Source organism: Sinohyriopsis cumingii, chromosome 10 (genome assembly GCF_028554795.1).
Source record: "Sinohyriopsis cumingii isolate HCF-2022 chromosome 10, ASM2855479v2, whole genome shotgun sequence".
Classification (NCBI taxonomy): domain Eukaryota; kingdom Metazoa; phylum Mollusca; class Bivalvia; order Unionida; family Unionidae; genus Sinohyriopsis; species Sinohyriopsis cumingii.
In genome coordinates this window covers 89,769,766-89,789,580 of record NC_142970.1, presented here as the reverse complement: position 1 = coordinate 89,789,580, position 19,815 = coordinate 89,769,766, and the positions used below count along the sequence as shown (strand labels likewise).

The window sequence follows — 19,815 nt, the reverse complement described above, 5'->3', positions numbered from 1 at the left end:
GATGGCAAAAGTTATGCAATCATCTTTTTGCGAATGAATTTCCTAGATGTGATGAGTGTAACTCCGGATTTTCTGACAAAAAGGAACGTCTTTATACTGAAAATACATTTTTTATAAATTGTATTGTGTACACTTATATGTTTAAAAAGAATTTTTAAAAACAAGGACAAAACAAGGGCACTGTTTCCAGTTTTATAAAATGGCAAGATAAAGGGGTCAAACAATTCAATTTTTAGTGTTATGTATTTTTTAAATCGAAGATAAACGCAAAATAATTAAATATCCTATCAGTTATACAGTCAAAGCAAAATCGAGCTAGGAATCCAATGCACGTAATAGTGCATTATTAGAAAGCATGCTTACATGAATATATTGGACACAATTTACCTGATCCAAGTCTAATGTTACTATCGTAACTCACCTGAATATTGAGTTTGTTCATATTTTGATTAGCGTTCCCCACAGTCGCTCTTAAATGTCTCCATTGTCAGGTAAAGGATGTGTCGAATTGCACAAACCTCCGTTGAAACGATATACCAAACTGCACACACCTCCGTAATAGTGAGCACAGCAAATGTAAAAATCCACGCTTTTTGATGTTCAGTCTAGACTACAATATATCTTTATAATAGACACATACATTCACTGATAGACAACATATATACATATAATTAGACAAGAGGCGGGTGGGTCGGAAGACAGCTGTCTAGATTCCCATACATACATACATACATACATACAGACAGACGCACACACATATACATACATGCATACACACATACATAACAACTAGGTATATAGATAGACAAGTCGCATTATGTGTTTGAGCCTCGCTGGGTGAGGAAGCAACATTTGAATCCTATGTAGGTATTATATGACAGAATAGGTTTTGTTTGGACTGTTACTATTGCACAGCAGGATTTACTTATTGTCATTTCAGTGACTTGACAATAAGATAAAAATGATTTCTTCTTTGTAGTAAATATATACATATGTAGAAGTTGCTTTATTAATCTATCACAGAACAATTATAATTTCGATTCGTACGAGTGATATGTTCTCATATGTTAGACATACATGACTGCATCCATATAATGAGAGATAGCAATTAGAAAAATAGGTAAACAAGGGGGTGGGGTAGGTAGGTTGCATGAAGGTAAGTAGGTAACGGTGAGGTAGGTATTTTGCTGATGAAAGAACGTTTGAATCGTAAGTACTAGTTATTTTTCTGTGTGGGTTTTCTTTTGATATATGATGAATATTGCCCGATTACATGTACTAACTGATCTTTTGGAAACAAAGAAAGCAATGCTAAGACCAAATATTTTACTTTGATAACAAAATCATAGATAAATTAGGGGGATCTTTTATTCAATATGTCTAAAACAGTGTTTACATTCTGTTTTGAATTCGTAACATTTTCTCATAGAAACGTGTTTAGGAGTAATGCTATCCTAACGGTTTGGAGGAATGAATCATAAACGTGTTCTAATGGCATGCGAATGACTCATACACGTGTTCTAACGGTATGGGAATGAACCACAAAGGTGTTCTAATGGTATGAGAATGAATCACAAACGTGTTCTAACGGTATGGGAATGAGGCATACACCTATCACAAACGTATGGGAATCAGGCAAAATTGATATACTAACGGTATGGGAATAAAGCATACAGGTAATCTAACGGTATCTGAACGAATCATACACGCATCCAAATGGTATGGGAATGACTCATAGAAGTGTCATAACGGTACGTGAATGAAGAATACACGTTTAATAATGGCATGGGAACGGAGAAAAATTCATAACTAAGCGGTATGGTAAACACGCATACACGTATCCTAACGGTAAGGGAATGAAGAGAAACTCGTATCTCTACTGTATGTGAATGAATTATACATATAACACAAAGTTTTAGGGATTAAGCATACACGTATCCTTACGGCATGGGAATAAAGCAAATATGTATCCTTACGGCATGGGAATAAAGCAAATATGTATCCTTACGGCATGGGAATAAAGCAAATATGTATCCTTACGGTATGGGAATAAAGCAAATATGTATCCTTACGGCATGGGAATAAAGCAAATATGTATCCTTACGGCATGGGAATAAAGCAAATATGTATCCTTACGGTATGGGAATAAGCATACACGTATCCTAACGGTATAAGAATAAAGCATACACGTATCCTAACGGTATAAGAATAAAGCATACACGTATCCTTACGGTATAGTAATAAGCATACACGTATCCTTACGGTATGGGAATAAAGCAAACATGTATCCTTACGGCATGGGAATAAAGCAAATATGTATCCTTACGGTATGGGAATAAAGCAAATACGTATCCTAACGGTATGGGACTAAGGCATACACGTATCCTAACGGTAAGGGAATGAAGAGAAACTCGTATCTCTACTGTATGTGAATGAATCATACATATAACACAAAGTTTTAGGGATTAAGCAAACATGTATCCTTACGGTATAGGAATAAAGCAAATATGTATCCTTACGGTATGGGAATAAAGCAAATATGTATCCTTACGGTATGGGAATAAAGCAAATATGTATCCTTACGGTATGGGAATAAAGCAAATATGTATCCTTACGGTATGGGAATAAAGCAAATATGTATCCCTACGGCATGGGAATAAAGCAAATATGTATCCTTACGGTATAGGAATAAAGCAAATATGTATCCTTACAGTATGGGACTAAGGCATACACTTATCCAAACAGTATGGGAATAAGGCATACACGTATCCTAACGGTATAGGAATAAAGCATACACGTATCCTAACGGTATAGTAATAAAGCATACACGTATCCTTACGGCATGGGAATAAAGCAAATATGTATCCTTACGGTATGGGAATAAAGCATACACTTATCCTAACGGTATGGGACTAAGGCATACACGTATCCAAACAGTATGGGAATAAGGCATACACGTATCCTAACGTTATAGGAATAAAGCATACACTTATCCTAACGGTATGGGACTAAGACATACACGTATCCTAACGGTATAAAAATAAAGCATACACGTATCCTAACGGTATAGTAATAAGCATACATGTATCCTTACGGTATGGGAATAAAGCAAATATGTATCCTTACGGTATGGGAATAAAGCATACACGTATCCTAACGGTATAAGAATAAAGCATACACGTATCCTAACGGTATAGTAATAAGCATACATGTATCCTTACGGTATGGGAATAAAGCAAATATGTATCCTTACGGTATGGGAATAAAGCATACACGTATCCTAACGGTATAAGAATAAAGCATACACGTATCCTAACGGTATAGTAATAAGCATACACGTATCCTAACGGTATGGGACTTAGGCATACACGGTCAGAGTGAAGACTGTAATGTGTTGCAGAGTGTATCAGCACTTTCATTTACTATAGTTCAAAGTCATAGATAATGCTCTAAAGTATTATTAATAAAATGTACTTATGTACTAGTATTTGCTATTTATCTTGCAATAGTTATTTTTTAACTAAAATAAATGTGATAGGTTAGAAAATAGGTTCGCCATGTAATTCGTATCTATTGTTTCGTGATTTAATAACATAAAATGTTGAAGGCATTATGGTCGAATCTAATCCACGGCTGAAGGCGCTGCTCTGATTAAGAACAAGGTGACATAATAATTAAATATCACCGCATCTTGAGCTGACCATTAAACTCCAAATTGATTTCCAACCGATTCCACAAAAAAGAAAGGCAAGAGACTAGAATACAAATTTGGTAATCTATATTTTGGTCTTGTGAAATATGCCAACAGATTTTGCACTTGAGAAAACCTTAATGACTCAGTGAGAGTAATCAGTCTAAAAACGTAATTATTGCAATGCCAAGTACCTCCATCAACACATCATACAGTAATGCATAAAATATGTCGTTAACCTGATAATAAAGCTGAAGCGGATAATCCTAATAGATGATGTTGATTAACAGTATCACAACTTGCAGAAATAGCAGTCATTCCATGTTAAAACAATGTTATCTGCAAGAATCGGGCGCTGAAATGTATTCCTACGGCAAAAGAATAGGAAATTATCATTTATTCATATACTCTATACCCTATAACAGCAGTTCAAATTTTGCTTCACTAATGCTCATTTTTATTATTTTTTGTTTGAATGTTACTATTATAGCTATAATAACACCGTGACCTAGATTTGTTTTTAGAGTACTTATGCATAGTGCAAAACACACAAAATTTCTCTTTCTAGTCCACTGTTACTGGGGATTTCAAGCAGTTGGCATATATATATATATATATATATATATATATATATATATATATATATATATATATATATATATATATATATATATATATATATATATACAAAGGAAATTGGCCTTCAGAGTAAAGCCAAAGACTAATTTATATATATATATATATATATATATATATATATATATATATATATATATATATATATATATAGATAAATAGATAGATGGATAGATCGATAGATAGAGATATAACGCCCTTCACTGACCTCCATCCACGCTATATTTACATTATGCTTTCATGATTTCGTAACGAGTAACAAATAAATATTGTTAACAAAACCACAAAGATAAAAATAGCTTTTTGCAATAGTTATTAATCCTTCTATTTTAAGTTGGGGTCAATAGTTTTATCTCACCAGGCGTAAGAAATGTTCCACGTCACCATACCATAAAAATCACCAACATTGCTTCGTATGAATATTTGTACGCCCAGAATCAAAGGATGCAAAAAACTGTTTGTAGCATTTACAACTTACACGATTTGAAAGTTCTATAGCTGCCTGATCTAACACTTGTAGCATTTACAACTTAACATGATTTGAAAGTTCTATAGGTGTCTGATCTAAAAATTGAACATTAATGTCTTTAAAAACTGTTATTCCTGAGGTTGGCTGTAGGGAAATTATGGTTTTTTTAAAGATATTTCTGGATGATAAATATATATAAATACTACACTTTGTTATCGACTAAAGGAAGGGACGCCACTTCAAGCAGATCATTAGCGTGGACATTGGTCAAGGAATACAATTTTAAATTTGACTTTTGTAAAACATGTATATAGTTTAGTTGTTTGTTATTTGTTGTGTTTCTTGAAAGTGGGGGTGGGTGTTGGTTTTTGTTTGTATTTTTGGGAGGGAGGTTGGAAGGGTCCTTTCTTGTTGGTTATGTTCTTAATCTGATGATAAAATAGACTTTTAAACAAACTTATGTCGTGTGTAATTTTGAATCAACGCTATTTACATATGTTGGCTGTTCTCCAAGATATTGATCTTTGTTTGCCTGTTTTAAATGTCTGTCAGAAACTGAAGTTAAATTGGAGAACATTGCTAGCGAAAAAGATGGGGTGTCAACATGAAAGTTTTAATGGCCGATTACTTTAGAGAGCTGATTGGCTTATGACACGTGCTCTGATTTTGCATACTTACCACGACCAAAATTCTGGAACTTACTGTTTGTGACAGATGTGACTACTTCGATTCTGTCAGTAAGAATATCGTTCACACACACATCTTATATATATATATATATATATATATATATATATATATATATATATATATATATATATATATATATATATATATATATATATATATATATATATATATATATATATTGGGGGACATGCAACATATATTTGTAGGAATAGATGTCAATATTTAAATTACAGCCAACTTTGGATTTATATAAAGCAAGACTGTATTTGATCTGGTATCGGATGCGTTGAGGCTAGTTTATGTAATAAATAATGTAGCAAATTAATTGCCAGCTCCACTGTACACAGTAACGCAGATGAAAATACTCTATGTAACATTCCCACAAGGCATTCAAATTAAGAAGTATAAAAACATGGGCATTATTTTTGATATATTTGACAGATCCTATTAAAGTCAGCTATGCATCTATTTGCGTTTTTAAGAACCTTTTATATAATTACATGTAGGTAATTGTTTAAGTTATACTTATTATTATTATTATTATTATTATTATTATTATTATTATTATTAATGCATCGCTTTCGATGAAGGAGGCGTTCTGCTTGCAAACTGCATTAAGATTTCAAAGTATTTATCTAGCTTAAACAGGCATTACAGGAACAAATACCGCACACTAAATAACGCTTTAACATTATGATAATAATATTGCAAAGGTACAGATAAATACAGCAACCTTTGTAGAAGATATTTTATACGTCACTTCCTACAACTTTGCCTAGCGCCTCCACATTTGCAATAGTAGTTTAGCAGCTGTCTTGCTTATGCAGGCAAGACAAAAACTGCTAGCATATTAGTGTAAAAACAGTGAAAATATTAACATAGTCCTTACACTTCATTTAACTTTATTAATTGATACAGACGTAATTGGAATGTCTAACTTGTTCCAGTGAAGCCCAGTACGGTATAAAATAGTTTCTTCTTAATACAGCACAACATGAGACTTTTCAAAACCGTTTCGTTCATCAGAACCTTAACACAATGTCATTGTTGGTGAGACTACCTCGGCCGTTCATAAACTAATAATTTGTCCGGCCATTGATAGCAGCTTCAAAACGGATGCACAATGCATAATTTGCAAACAAAGTCCTGAGGTACAGTCAGACGGGTGTATTAACGGTTTCAGTTACTGTAGAGTAGTTGTCAACAATACGCATAACTCGTTTAGGCGGTATATACGATCGCCTTGGAAACTAGTATGGAATATTATATTTTGCGTGGATTTTGCAACTCGAGTTCACTTTTCAAATGCAGCATACGTACACCTACAATGTCATACGTTAATGAGCTTATCATGTTTAGAAGAAAACAAACATTTTCATATCTAGAACAACAAACTTTAGACAAACAAGTAAATTTTTTATGAGTAAGGTATTGAAACTTTCCGCATTCATTTCTCGATAAAGTGTTGTCCCTTGTACTATCTTGTGAACATAGACAAGCAGGGTTTATTGACTTGCTTGTACAATAAAATGTATGCAGAAACCTCAAAATATATCATTTATTGCAAGAGATTATATCATTCCAACCGATATTTCCATTATATCTCTGCTGCATTTATGTGGAACCTATGACTAAGGTTTACGTTGAAGTGAGAATGGGATATTTACGTTCTCAGTGAAATCGGATAAGCTTCAATTCAAGATGTATTAAAAATTTCTTTTTTTTTACTGACACCGGATATATTTAGCTTTGTAGTACAAACTGCAAATATCAAGTTGATGTTGTTGTTTTGAGTTTAACGCCATTTCTCAGCACAATATGGGCTATATATGTCGGCCAGAATACAAATGGCGGAGAAAGAAGCATGGTCAACCCCATTAAAATCAAAGACCCCCTGGAAGCTACTGGAAGCTCTCTCGCATACCCAAAATGCAGTATCAACGTGCGGTATGGCATTGGAACACATTAAATGAACTGAAACCTTTCAACTTTAGTATGAATCTTTCTTATTTTTGTGAGTGAAGAGTTCTATGGGACATAGTCACCTGCACACGCGGATTATGAGCCAGTAAACTCCTCCTAGACGCAATAGCTACTGTGAATGCGCTTATATTTGCAACTTCTAAACATAACAGAGAGAAGTGGCTTTGCTTTGGCGTCATGAAAATTTCAATTGTCATAATATATTAGTCTTGATTTCAGCTTATTTGACTGAGTTGTCTGGATCTTTACTGCCAATGATGCACAGTCGATTGATGTTAGGATTATTACAAGCAAGTCTCAAATTCAATAACTTTACAGATACGTCGTCCTGGTGGCATGTAGCCTTAAAAATAGTGTGTGGCTATGAAGACGGAAAACTGGAATTTGCTCACTTTGTTGCACAGTTTGAATTTTTGGTCTAAGTTTAATCAAAGCATTGGATATCTGACATAGTTCAATTAAGATTTGTTTGAATAATTATTGCAAATGATATCAGGCGCCTGACGGAAGAATGCTCTAAGCGCGTGTTTGTCTAAAAACTGTCCAGATTCATCTCATAGTCCGTCGATTCTAAGAATGTGAAGTCAAAACGGAAATGTACTAATTGCTTCTTTTAGGTTCAAAAGAAACCACGACTTTCAGCTGTTTCAACGAAATGACCAATATTTTTTGTGTGTGTGTGTCGAAGCAGACAAATGGATTTTCTGAGTTTAACTTGTGTTATGTGTACATTTTCTACATCTTCGCCCTACCCGTCATATGTTCCAGTGTAAGGGCTAGATGCTATTTAATACTGTATATGCAATTACTCAGTGAATTAAAATTATAATATTCATACACGAAAATAAAAATAAAAATATATGTCATTATATGTGACAATGTGGTTGCCACCACGTAGTCGTTTGTTCGGACGTGTCGTTAAGCGTTAATTTATATGTATTTGTTGGTTTATATTTATTTGTTGGTTTATATTTATTTGTTAATTTATATTTATTTGTTGTGCCCCAGCGATAAGAAAGTCTCTGCAACATTGTAACAGGATTTAACTCTTCAAACTTTTCATCTCAACCAAAACAGCTCCTGCTCTCCGTAAAATGTCTACATATGTATGTGTCGGTTCTGTCATTAGATTTACAAAACAAATTCGATTTCTCAATAATATCAACAGAAAAATTGAAACGTTACTCATCTTAAACTTGCTGCTTTAAAACTATTCAAACAATTCCGCATACCATATTTTTAACACTCTGAAGCTGAAATGGATTTTGTTTAAGTTTTAAATTGCAGATGGTTTATATTGTAGAATTTCTTTTCTTTGTGTCATCATCGCTGTATCTGGAAACGAGATCGACCTGCCAAGATCTTTTTGTTCTTCAGTGTCTTAAACATTTACGTTTAAGGTCTTTGTGTCCAAGATTTGTATTGATACAAGAGTCATGGATGGCATAACTTAAAAATATCCTAGGAATATTCAGTTGAACTTTGAGAGTTATATTTCCATTAAGACACTAAAAGAGTGAAAGTCCTCCAAAAACGGATTTTAATGAGCTTACCAACTCCGCACATTCTATTTTACCAATAGGGATATACAGGTTAAGTTTTGACATAACCTCTATCAAAGAGCAATGACTGATCCCGTCTTGTTTAAAAGAACTTAAGGAATGCATAAATGTCAATCATATTAAGTACCCCTTGTAATTGTGATCGGAAACTAAGACGTCACGTTTAATTTTCTCTACTTACCGCCTCAAACAAATTGAAATAAAGTACGGCTAAATTATGTTAATTCTTATGCTTTTAGATTTTGAAGTGCTGAAACAAGAGGGGGTACGAATAAAACCGGAATATCCAAAGTTAGTTTCAGCTCCTGTTTCCGCTTCATCCAGTCTGCAACCAATTAGAACATCATCATCAAAACTAGTTAGAACGTACAACTTAAGAGGCCAAATTCAAGATTCCATAGTTATTGGGTTTTTTTTTTTTCTTGTCCAGTTTCCACACAGCACAGCTGACGGTGTATCACAAAACTACCTCCTACTGGCTTTGCAGTGGCAGCATTCAGTCCACGCTGTCTGCCATTTCATACATGCATACAATATATACTTGTGGCGGGGATATAGTGGAAGTAACCAGTTGTGTGCCTACTAAGACAAATTAAAGATTAACCAACAAGCCATATTGGAACAATTATATACTGCTTTATGGAACACTCCTAAGTTTACAGGGTGACATATGAAGTAAATTCAGTGATTCATGTCTTTTTAAATTGGCCGTTTATATCAATATTCAGTAAATATTAACGTGGAATTTCTTCTCAGTTCATTTGCAACTGACTGTAATGATTGTTGAATTTACAAAGTAATTGTGAAAAATAGTATCTTAAAAAGTCGTTTAATTTGAGATTTGTGACTACGAACCATTCCATGCTACCAAGTATGGACCAATTACAAGCTTAGATTCTTGACGGTCTAACTTGTCATGCTATGTCCCCCTTTGTTTTGTAGACAATCTACAACGACTTTGGCTTTAGGGTGTAAATCATCTAGTATTTTAGCGATCGATTCATTGGTTGCTCAAATCGGGACTTCCGATAATGTAGATTTACTCTAAATGTCGCAGTTAAAGCATCGTATACGATGGTGAGAGCTATTCTGGTTTTACAAAGACCGCCATTTTAAAAATCTTCACTAGACGTTGCATGTATTGAATGTTATTCCAGACGCTGAAAACCCTAAAGATGTAATTAGCTTGATTGCTGAGAGAGAGAGAGAGAGAGAGAGAGACAGAGAGTTAAAGTTTACAAAAGCCGGGGTTAACCTAACCAAAATGTAAGAAAAGCATTTCTCCTGTTTAATGCATATGTTGAAAAAATGCTGGCCCTCAATTAATCTCCTTTCCTTGCATAGAGCAACACTTTTATATTCCCTCTTTCTACAGCTAAGTTAATTCTTTGATCTCTAAGCATCACAAATTTAAGTTTTTATCATTTTAATTGTGTTTATGACAGCAGAATCCCCTTGGCGTAAGGTGGAACATTTTAACAACATGTTATACAAGAAGATGCAATGGTTTACGTTCAACTTAGAAGTAAATGACCACCATAAATTCGCTATACGTGGTTCGGAAATAAACATACTAAACAAATACCCGGTGGCTAGTAATTCCAATCAAACCTTTTTTGAAACCAAAACCATTAGACAACCAATCAAATACATCAGATCTCGTCAGTAAAATGTTTACTGGCGTAGTCTTGTGTAAATAAAATGGTTTGAAGGGAATACGCGACTGACTATTCGAATTTAAACAACACTGACGTTACATAACATATTACGAATTAATGTCTTGTCATTTTACCGCCAGCTTTATCTTATTCAGATCAAATATGGAGATTAGAACTATAAACTCGCTATCAAAACAGGACAATCAATTCAGAACTTTCATTTTCATGGGCAACCTGTCAATTTTTAATGTTATACAGCCCAGCAGACATAATTAACCATGTTGATTAATTCGTTGTATTAATGTATATAACTTGATCACATGTATTTGTATGTTTGTACATAGGTTTCCTACACCAAATAGCGACATTCAATCAGCATATAAAATATTCCTTTTTATTGATTTTCACACTTTCTAATTTATTGTTAATAATTTGAATTCGGTCTTCTGTCATACAATATAGGTAAAATGTCGTCTTCATACAATATAGGTACAAATGTCGTCTTTCCTACAATATAGGTACAAATTTCGTCTTTCATACAATATAGGTACAAATGTCGTCTTTCATACAATATAGGGAAAATGTCGCCTTCATACAATATAGGTACAAATGTCGTCTTTCATACAAGATAGGTACAAATGTCGTCTTTCATACAATATAGGTACAAATGTCGTCTTTCATACAATATAGGTATAAGCAAAAATTGTTAGGATTCCATTGATGTCCATATCAAGAAAATTACACCATAAATTAACATGAATAATGTACACCGTAACCTAACGCGAATAAACTACACCCAATCTGATTAAAATCAGATGACCGCTGTCCTACGTGAAGATCTGATAGCAACTGCTTAGAGATCATGTTCTGGTCAGCTTCGAAATAGCCAGTGGAAATGCGGCATTCTGACACCAAAAAGTAAATCAAATCGTTCTGCACACGTTGATATCTCTTCTGCCGTACTGCTGTCTCCCAAATGGGAAGATATACGACTTCATCTGATTGGCTGATACAGTTAGAGACTGTGTTAATAACATAGGTCACCAGAACGTGACCACTAGGAAGTCCATGTCAGGTCTTCATTTGAGAGAGTGGAGATTTGATTTTAATCAAAGAACACCATCTTCTAGCATGAATAAAGTACACCATATTCTAGCTTGAATAAAGTGCACCATATTCTAGAATGAATAAAGTACACCATATTCAAACATGAATAAAGTGCACCACATTCTAGCATGAATAAAGTACACCATATTATAACATGAATAAAGTACAAAATATTCTAACATGAATAAATTACACCATAACATACCATGAATAAAGTGCACCATATTCTAACATGAATAAAGTACACCTTATTCTAACATGAATAAAGAACACCTTATTCTAAAATGAATAATGTACACCTTATTCTAACATGAATAATGTACACCTTATTAACATGAATACAGTACACCATATTCTAACATGAATAAAGTACACCATTTTCTAACATGAATAAAGTACACCACAACATACCGTGAATAAAGTGCTAACTAACCTCTTAATGCTGAGCGCCAAGCGAGGCAGCTGTTAGTACCATTTTTGTAAGTCTTTGGTCTGACTCGGCCGGGATCGAACCCACGACCTCCCGCATCCGAGGCGGACGCTCTAATCACTAGGCCACCGGAGCGGTGAGAGAGAGAGAGAGAGAGAGAGAGAGAGAGAGAGAGAGAGAGAGAGAGAGAGAGAGAGAGAGTTTGTTCAGGTCTTTCCAAACGAATCTCTGTACGAGCTTGGGAACAATTGATGTAAAACAAATACAGTTATGGTTTCAAAAATCACACAATCCATTTTAGCTCTTTGAAACAATAGAGATGATGCAATGATCATTATCAGAAGAAATAAAAAATTAAATAAAAAAAGAAAGAAAGGAAATGAGAAGAAGACTAAAGATCTTTAATATGTGAAAGGATATTGTCAATGAAAACAGTAGCAAGACCTATACTACCAGTCACTATCAGGAATACTCAAATATAAAGAACGACATAAAAAGAAATAAAATCTTTCCTATTTTCTCTTATTTTGAAAAATTACTTACAAGACCTAACCATTGCATTAATTAAGACCTGCCACTGAACCCAACAAATCTTACTGAATTAATGGTTTAATGACATAAATTGAACTTAATCATATTTTATAAGATGATGGGATCATTTGTTTTTCAGTGGGTAACAGAACAGCAAAGCATTTACAACAGCGGTGGATAATTAGCAGTGGATAATTAGTGTCTATATCAACGTTCTACATGCGTTGATCACAATGAATCCGTTTGGTAAGCGGACGAAATTACACCCTTCATTAGGCAAACCAAACATATATATCCAAAGGTTATTTTATTGCTATTTTACTGGTTTTATATATAAAAAAGGCATTCACGTTACAAGAGCCATTGTCACTGTACAGACCATTTGTATCGATATCCAATACACACAGACCATTTGTATCGATCTCGAATACACACAAACCATTTGTATCGATCTCGAATACACTAGAAACTCAAAATATAGACGATCGGCTTCGAAAACAAGCCACCAATGATATGCAATGCATATTATGTAGGTATGAATGTTAAAACCTGGAGCGAGAAAGCATAACCATTCAAATCCATATGTAACTAATTGTTCAATCGTGTATCAATTACGATATAAAATCCTAATAGTGAAAATATCTACGGAATAATTTTAATTTCAAACATTAAATCACATTCAATTAAACACAGACCATTTGTATCGATTTCGAATACACAAAGACCATTTATATCGATCTCGAATACACTAGAAATTCGAAATATAGACGATCGGCTCCGAAAACAAGCCACCAATGATATGCAATGCATATTATGTAGGTATGAATGTTAAAACCTAGAGCGAGAAAGCATAACCATTCAAATCCATATGTAACTAATTGTTCAATCGTGTATCAATTACTGTATAAACTCCTAATAGTGAAAATATCTGCAGAATAATTTTAATTTCAAACATTAAATCACATTCAATTAAACAATACGAATAATTAGATAAGCAAATAATTGTTCAGCATATGCAGATACTATTGTATTCAGAAATAGACCCACTTCAAAAAGTACACCGTCAGCGAAAATTACAAGAACCTAATCTATAGATTGCTGCTGCCTGTACTCATACTTTTAGGGCGTTTTTAGATCATCAAAAATATTCTAATTGTTGGGGCGTTATAAGAACACCAATGATACTCGAATTGTTGGGGCGTTGCAAGAACATCAATGATACTCGAATTGTTGGGGCGTTACAAGAACATCAATGATACTCGAATTGTTGGGGCGTTACAAGAACACCAATGATACTCGAATTGTTGGGGCGTTACAAGAACACCAATGATGCTCGAATTGTTGGGGCGTTAGAAGAACACCAATGATACTCGAATTGTTGAGGCGTTTCAAGAACATCGATAATTATGCTGATAACGTTTTTGTTATTGTTATTGTTGTGGGGTTTAACGCCATTTTTCAGCACACGATAGGCTGTACATGGCGGCCAGTATTAATGGTGGAGGAAGAACCCGGGAAAACCCCGGAAAGAACCACCGACCCACGAGAAGCTACGTATTTCAGTACCTATTAATATTTTAAACTATATAATAGTAGGTCTTGTTACATAGGGATCTTATAAATGTTGACTTTGATTTTATTACAGTAGGTGTTGTTACGTAGGTACCCTATCAATATGGCTTTGATTTTGTTACAGTTGGTGTTGTTACGTAGGGACCCTATCAATATTGGCTATGATTTTATGACAGTAGGTGTTGTTACGTAGGGACCTTATCAGTATTGACTATGATTTCACTACAGTAGGTGTTGTTACACAGAGACCTTGTCAATATTGACTATTACTTTTTTACATGAGGTGTTGTTAAGTAGGGACCTTACCAGTATTGACTGTTATTTTATTACATGAGGTGTTGTTACGTAGGGACCTCATCAATACTGACAATTATTGTATTACATTAGCTATTGTTACGTAGGGACCTTATCAATATTGACTATGATTTTATTACGTGAGGTGTTACGTAGATACCATGTCAATACTGAATATGATTTTATTACATGAGGTGTTACGTAGAGACCATATCAATACTGACTATGATTTTATGACAGTAGGTGTTGTTACGTAGGGACCTTATCATTATTGACTTTGATTTTATTACATTATATGTTGCTACTTATATACCCTAGAAAATCGACAATGATTTATTACAGTAGGTGTTGTGACATAGTTTTCATATCAATGTTGAATATGATTTTAGTATGGAAAATATCATTTATGTCCTAAAATGGCATTCTTTAAACTATTTAGTTTAATCCAAATGTCATTCTTTTCCACATATTGTGAGTATAAATTTAAAAGAAAAACGTTCTACGTGATTTACATATTTTTTTCATCACTGTTCTGGTAGTAAAAGAAATATACGACCCTGAAACTTGTGATCAAAAATGTCGTAACTATATGATTATTTTTCCGAGTAATTATATTTAACGTAGTCGGTAGTTAAACAAATTTAAGTCAGATATTTGACAGCGTCTAAGAAAACCAAATATACAACAATTATACATCTTGAAATATTAGAGGAAAACTGTATGATCCTGCTTTAATAGACAAATTGAATCAGTAGCTCAAGATCCAGAATGTAGGTAAAAGTGTTCATTGCCATTACTCGAATCTGCATTGAATCGATTATGTTTAGAATGTTTAATATATGTTTATTTCTTCTCGTGAGAGTAGAAAACAATCATTTTTGTCAACGTAAAAACTGACGTTAATGTTTGCCCAATATAATATAACCAAAACAGTTCCCTTGCATTTATAGGAAAGACACGAAAAACACACTAAAATACAACCTCCTATTCACGTCAATTTAAAATGCCGTTTTTCTACGCAATTAATATCTTTAATGAGAGGGGTAGAGTTAATTATTTCGCTTATTTGCCAATCGTCGTCCTGCATTTATAAATAAAATCCGATCTTGAGAGTATTCAGGATCTAATGTGTTATTAATGTTAAAGAAGAGACGAATGACTTTACCAATTCCATATTGGTTACACTAATTGCCTTTATTACGCGATGTTTACTATGGATTCCAACTATAGAAATCACGTGATTCTCATTTTGTAAACGACTTTCATCCTTGATGTGTGCCTGTATGTACTTAAACAAATCATAATACACTAGTATGTTGTATTATGCAGTGATGTGTGTCTGTGAGCTAGATTGAATCCTAGTTCTCTGAAATTGTACTATGCACCGTAGGGATGTGTGTCTTCGTGTACAAGAATGAATCCTAAATCACCAATGTTGTGTGCTACACTCAGAAGTGATGTCTCTGTATTTACAAGAATGAGTCCCTATATACCAATGATGTGTATTATACTACGCACTGGTGTTGTCGTTATGTCCTAGACGAATACTAAATACCAGTGGTGTATATCAGGCATAGTTAGTGATGCAGGGCAGGATTGGTTCAAGTGTCGTGAAGGAGGATTCCAAAATTTCCACAGGACCCTGGCTTCATATAAAAGGCATCAAAGCAAAAGCTTATGTATATATTTACTCAAAATGTGCATAATACCCAACAAACGTGCGTAAGAATAAAACGATGGTAAACTTTCAAATGACCGGTGACTGTACCTTTGTGTGTGTGTGTGTGTGTACCTTTGAGCCAGGGTTTACGGAAACCACATAAACCCCTTGATCTGGATGGACTTGCGATGTATGTTTATTTGTACTAGAATGAATCAGAATTCAATAATGTTGTATACATTACCAGGTAATGATGTGTGATTGTAAGTACTAGAATGAACCCCCAATACACCATTGCTGAGTATTCCACTCGGTAGTTATGTCTATCGGTATGCACTAGCATGAATACTAATACACCAATGTGGTGTGCTATTCTCGATAGTGATGTGTGGCTACGAACATTGATTAAATAGGAATTCATATGATGTGTACTATACTCAATACTGATGTGTGTCTGTGTGAGCTAGAATGAGTCCCATATTCACGGATGTTGTGTACTGTGCTAGCTAGAAACGTGTCTGTGTGTACTAGAATGAGTCCCATATTCACGGATGTTGTGTACTGTACTAGCTAGAAACGTGTCTGTGTGTACTAGAATGAGTCCTAATTCACGGATGTTGTGTACTGTGCTAGCTAGAAACGTGTCTGTGTGTACTAGAATGAGTCCCATATTCACGGATGTTGTGTACTGTGCTAGCTAGAAACGTGTCTGTGTGTACTAGAATGAGTCCCATATTCACGGATGTTGTGTACTGTGCTAGCTAGAAACGTGTCTGTGTGTACTAGAATGAGTCCCATATTCACGGATGTTGTGTAGTGTGCTAGCTAGAAACGTGTCTGTGTGTACTAGAATGAGTCCCATATTCACTGATGTTGTGTACTGTGCTAGCTAGAAACGTGTCTGTGTGTACTAGAGTAAGTCCTAATTCACCAATGTTGTGCACATAACTCGATAGTGATGTGTGTCTGTATGTATAAGAATGAATCCTAATGCACCAATGTTGTCAACTTCACTCGGTAGTGTTGTGTGTGTGTCTGTATGTACTAGAATGAATCCTAATACACCATTGTTGTGCACATAACTCGATAGTGATGTGTCTGTATGTATAAGAATGAATTCTAATAAACAAATGTTGTCAACTTCACTCGGTAGTGTTGTGTGTGTGTCTGTATGTACTAGAATGAATCCTAATACACCACTGTTGTGCACAATACTCGGTAATGATGTGTGTCTATCAACTAGATTGAATCGGAATTCACCAATGTTGTATACCGTACTAGGTAGTGATGTTTGTATTTGCTATAATGAATCCTAATTCAAAAAGTTGCATACCACACTAACTAGTAATGCGTGTCTGTATTTACTAGAATCCATCCCAATACACAATTGTTGTCTATTACACTAGGTAGTAATGTGTGTCAGTCTGTATTATAAAGAACCCTAAAAGTAGTATTGTGTATTATACTCGATAGCCACATGTGTCTCTATATACTAGAATGAATCTTAATACATCAATATTGTGAACGATGCTCGGTTATGGCTTGTTTATGAGTAAACTAGAACGAAATCTAATAAAACAATGTTGTATAACGTACTCTGCAGTGATGTGTGTTCACGTGTACTATAATGAATCACAATCCACCAATTCTGTGTACTATACTAATTTGTATTATGCAACCTACTGACATAAATAGTGGTATAAAGTGCATACTTACATCTTGCTGAACTGTATCGAATCACACGGTAGGTTAGTGTTCTAGATGGACACTGACAGTGATACCGTTCTTCTTTTTTTGGGGTAGATATGCATGACATGGTGATTTATTGGTTCAGACCAACACTGACAGTGACACTGTACTTGTTGATGCGTAGACGCGCATCAAACGGCGACTTAGTAGTCTAGATTGACACTGACAGTGACGCCGTTCTTCTTGTTGCGTAGAAATGCATGACACGGTGATTTATTAGCCTATACCTACAATGAAAATGATACGGTACTTCTTGTTGCGTAGACGTGCCTCTCAGTATGATTTAAAGGTCTAGACAGACGCCGACAGCGACAGCGACACGGTACATCTTGTTGCGTAGCAATGATGCATACGGTGATTGTATGGTCTCGAATATCGCTGCCATAGACTCTGACAAATAAACAGAGATAAACAGTTCGTTCTAATTGAATCAGACTCTCAGAACCAATGTTTCCCTCCACACAAAAGTGCGTCCAGCTGCTACATCTTCCATCCGTGTCACTTTTAAGGGCTACTCCATTTGAGTTTAGAAATGGCTGGAAGCCTATTGCGTGAATAACCAGTAAAAGCCAGGCGTTATCTATACATCACGTAGCTTAGTAGTAAAAGCCAGGCGTTATCTATACATCACGTAGCTTAGTAGTAAAAGCCAGGCGTTATCTATACATCACGTAGCTTAGTAGTAAAAGCCAGGCGTTATCTATACATCACGTAGCTTAGTAGTAAAAGCCAGGCGTTATCTATACATCACGTAGCTTAGTAGTAAAAGCCAGGCGTTATCTATACATCACGTAGCTTAGTAGTAAAAGCCAGGCGTTATCTATACATCACGTAGCTTAGTAGTAAAAGCCAGGCGTTATCTATACATCACGCAGCTTAGTAGTAAAAGCCAGGCGTTATCTATACATCACGTAGCTTAGTAGTAAAAGCCAGGCGTTATCTATACATCACGTAGCTTAGTAGTAAAAGCCAGGCGTTATCTATACATCACGCAGCTTAGTAGTAAAAGCCAGGCGTTATCTATACATCACGTAGCTTAGTAGTAAAAGCCAGGCGTTATCTATACATCACGTAGCTTAGTAGTAAAAGCCAGGCGTTATCTATACATCACGTAGCTTAGTAGTAAAAGCCAGGCGTTATCTATACATCACGTAGCTTAGTAGTAAAAGCCAGGCGTTATCTATACATCACGTAGCTTAGTAGTAAAAGCCAGGCGTTATCTATACATCACGCAGCTTAGTAGTAAAAGCCAGGCGTTATCTATACATCACGTAGCTTAGTAGTAAAAGCCAGGCGTTATCTATACATCACGTAGCTTAGTAGTAAAAGCCAGGCGTTATCTATACATCACGTAGCTTAGTAGTAAAAGCCAGGCGTTATCTATACATCACGTAGCTTAGTAGTAAAAGCCAGGCGTTATCTATACATCACGCAGCTTAGTAGTAAAAGCCAGGCGTTATCTATACATCACGTAGCTTAGTAGTAAAAGCCAGGCGTTATCTATACATCACGTAGCTTAGTAGTAAAAGCCAGGCGTTATCTATACATCACGCAGCTTAGTAGTAAAAGCCAGGCGTTATCTATACATCACGTAGCTTAGTAGTAAAAGCCAGGCGTTATCTATACATCACGTAGCTTAGTAGTAAAAGCCAGGCGTTATCTATACATCACGTAGCTTAGTAGTAAAAGCCAGGCGTTATCTATACATCACGTAGCTTAGTAGCAAAAGCCAGGCGTTATCTATACATCACGCAGCTTAGTAGTAAAAGCCAGGCGTTATCTA

The 19,815-nt window shown here is 35.0% G+C and overlaps 1 protein-coding gene across 1 annotated transcript in view; it reads right to left on the bottom strand.

The window, feature by feature from the left end:
* Positions 1-18,523, bottom strand: part of LOC149790565 (annetocin receptor-like) — a 119,806-nt gene extending 101,283 nt beyond the window's left edge. Inside the window, exon 1 of the mRNA XM_089972634.1 lies at positions 18,000-18,523. The gene's annotated coding sequence lies outside the window, so the exon portion shown is untranslated. The remainder of the gene's footprint in view (positions 1-17,999) is intronic.
* Between the last annotated feature and the right edge of the window lie 1,292 nt (positions 18,524-19,815).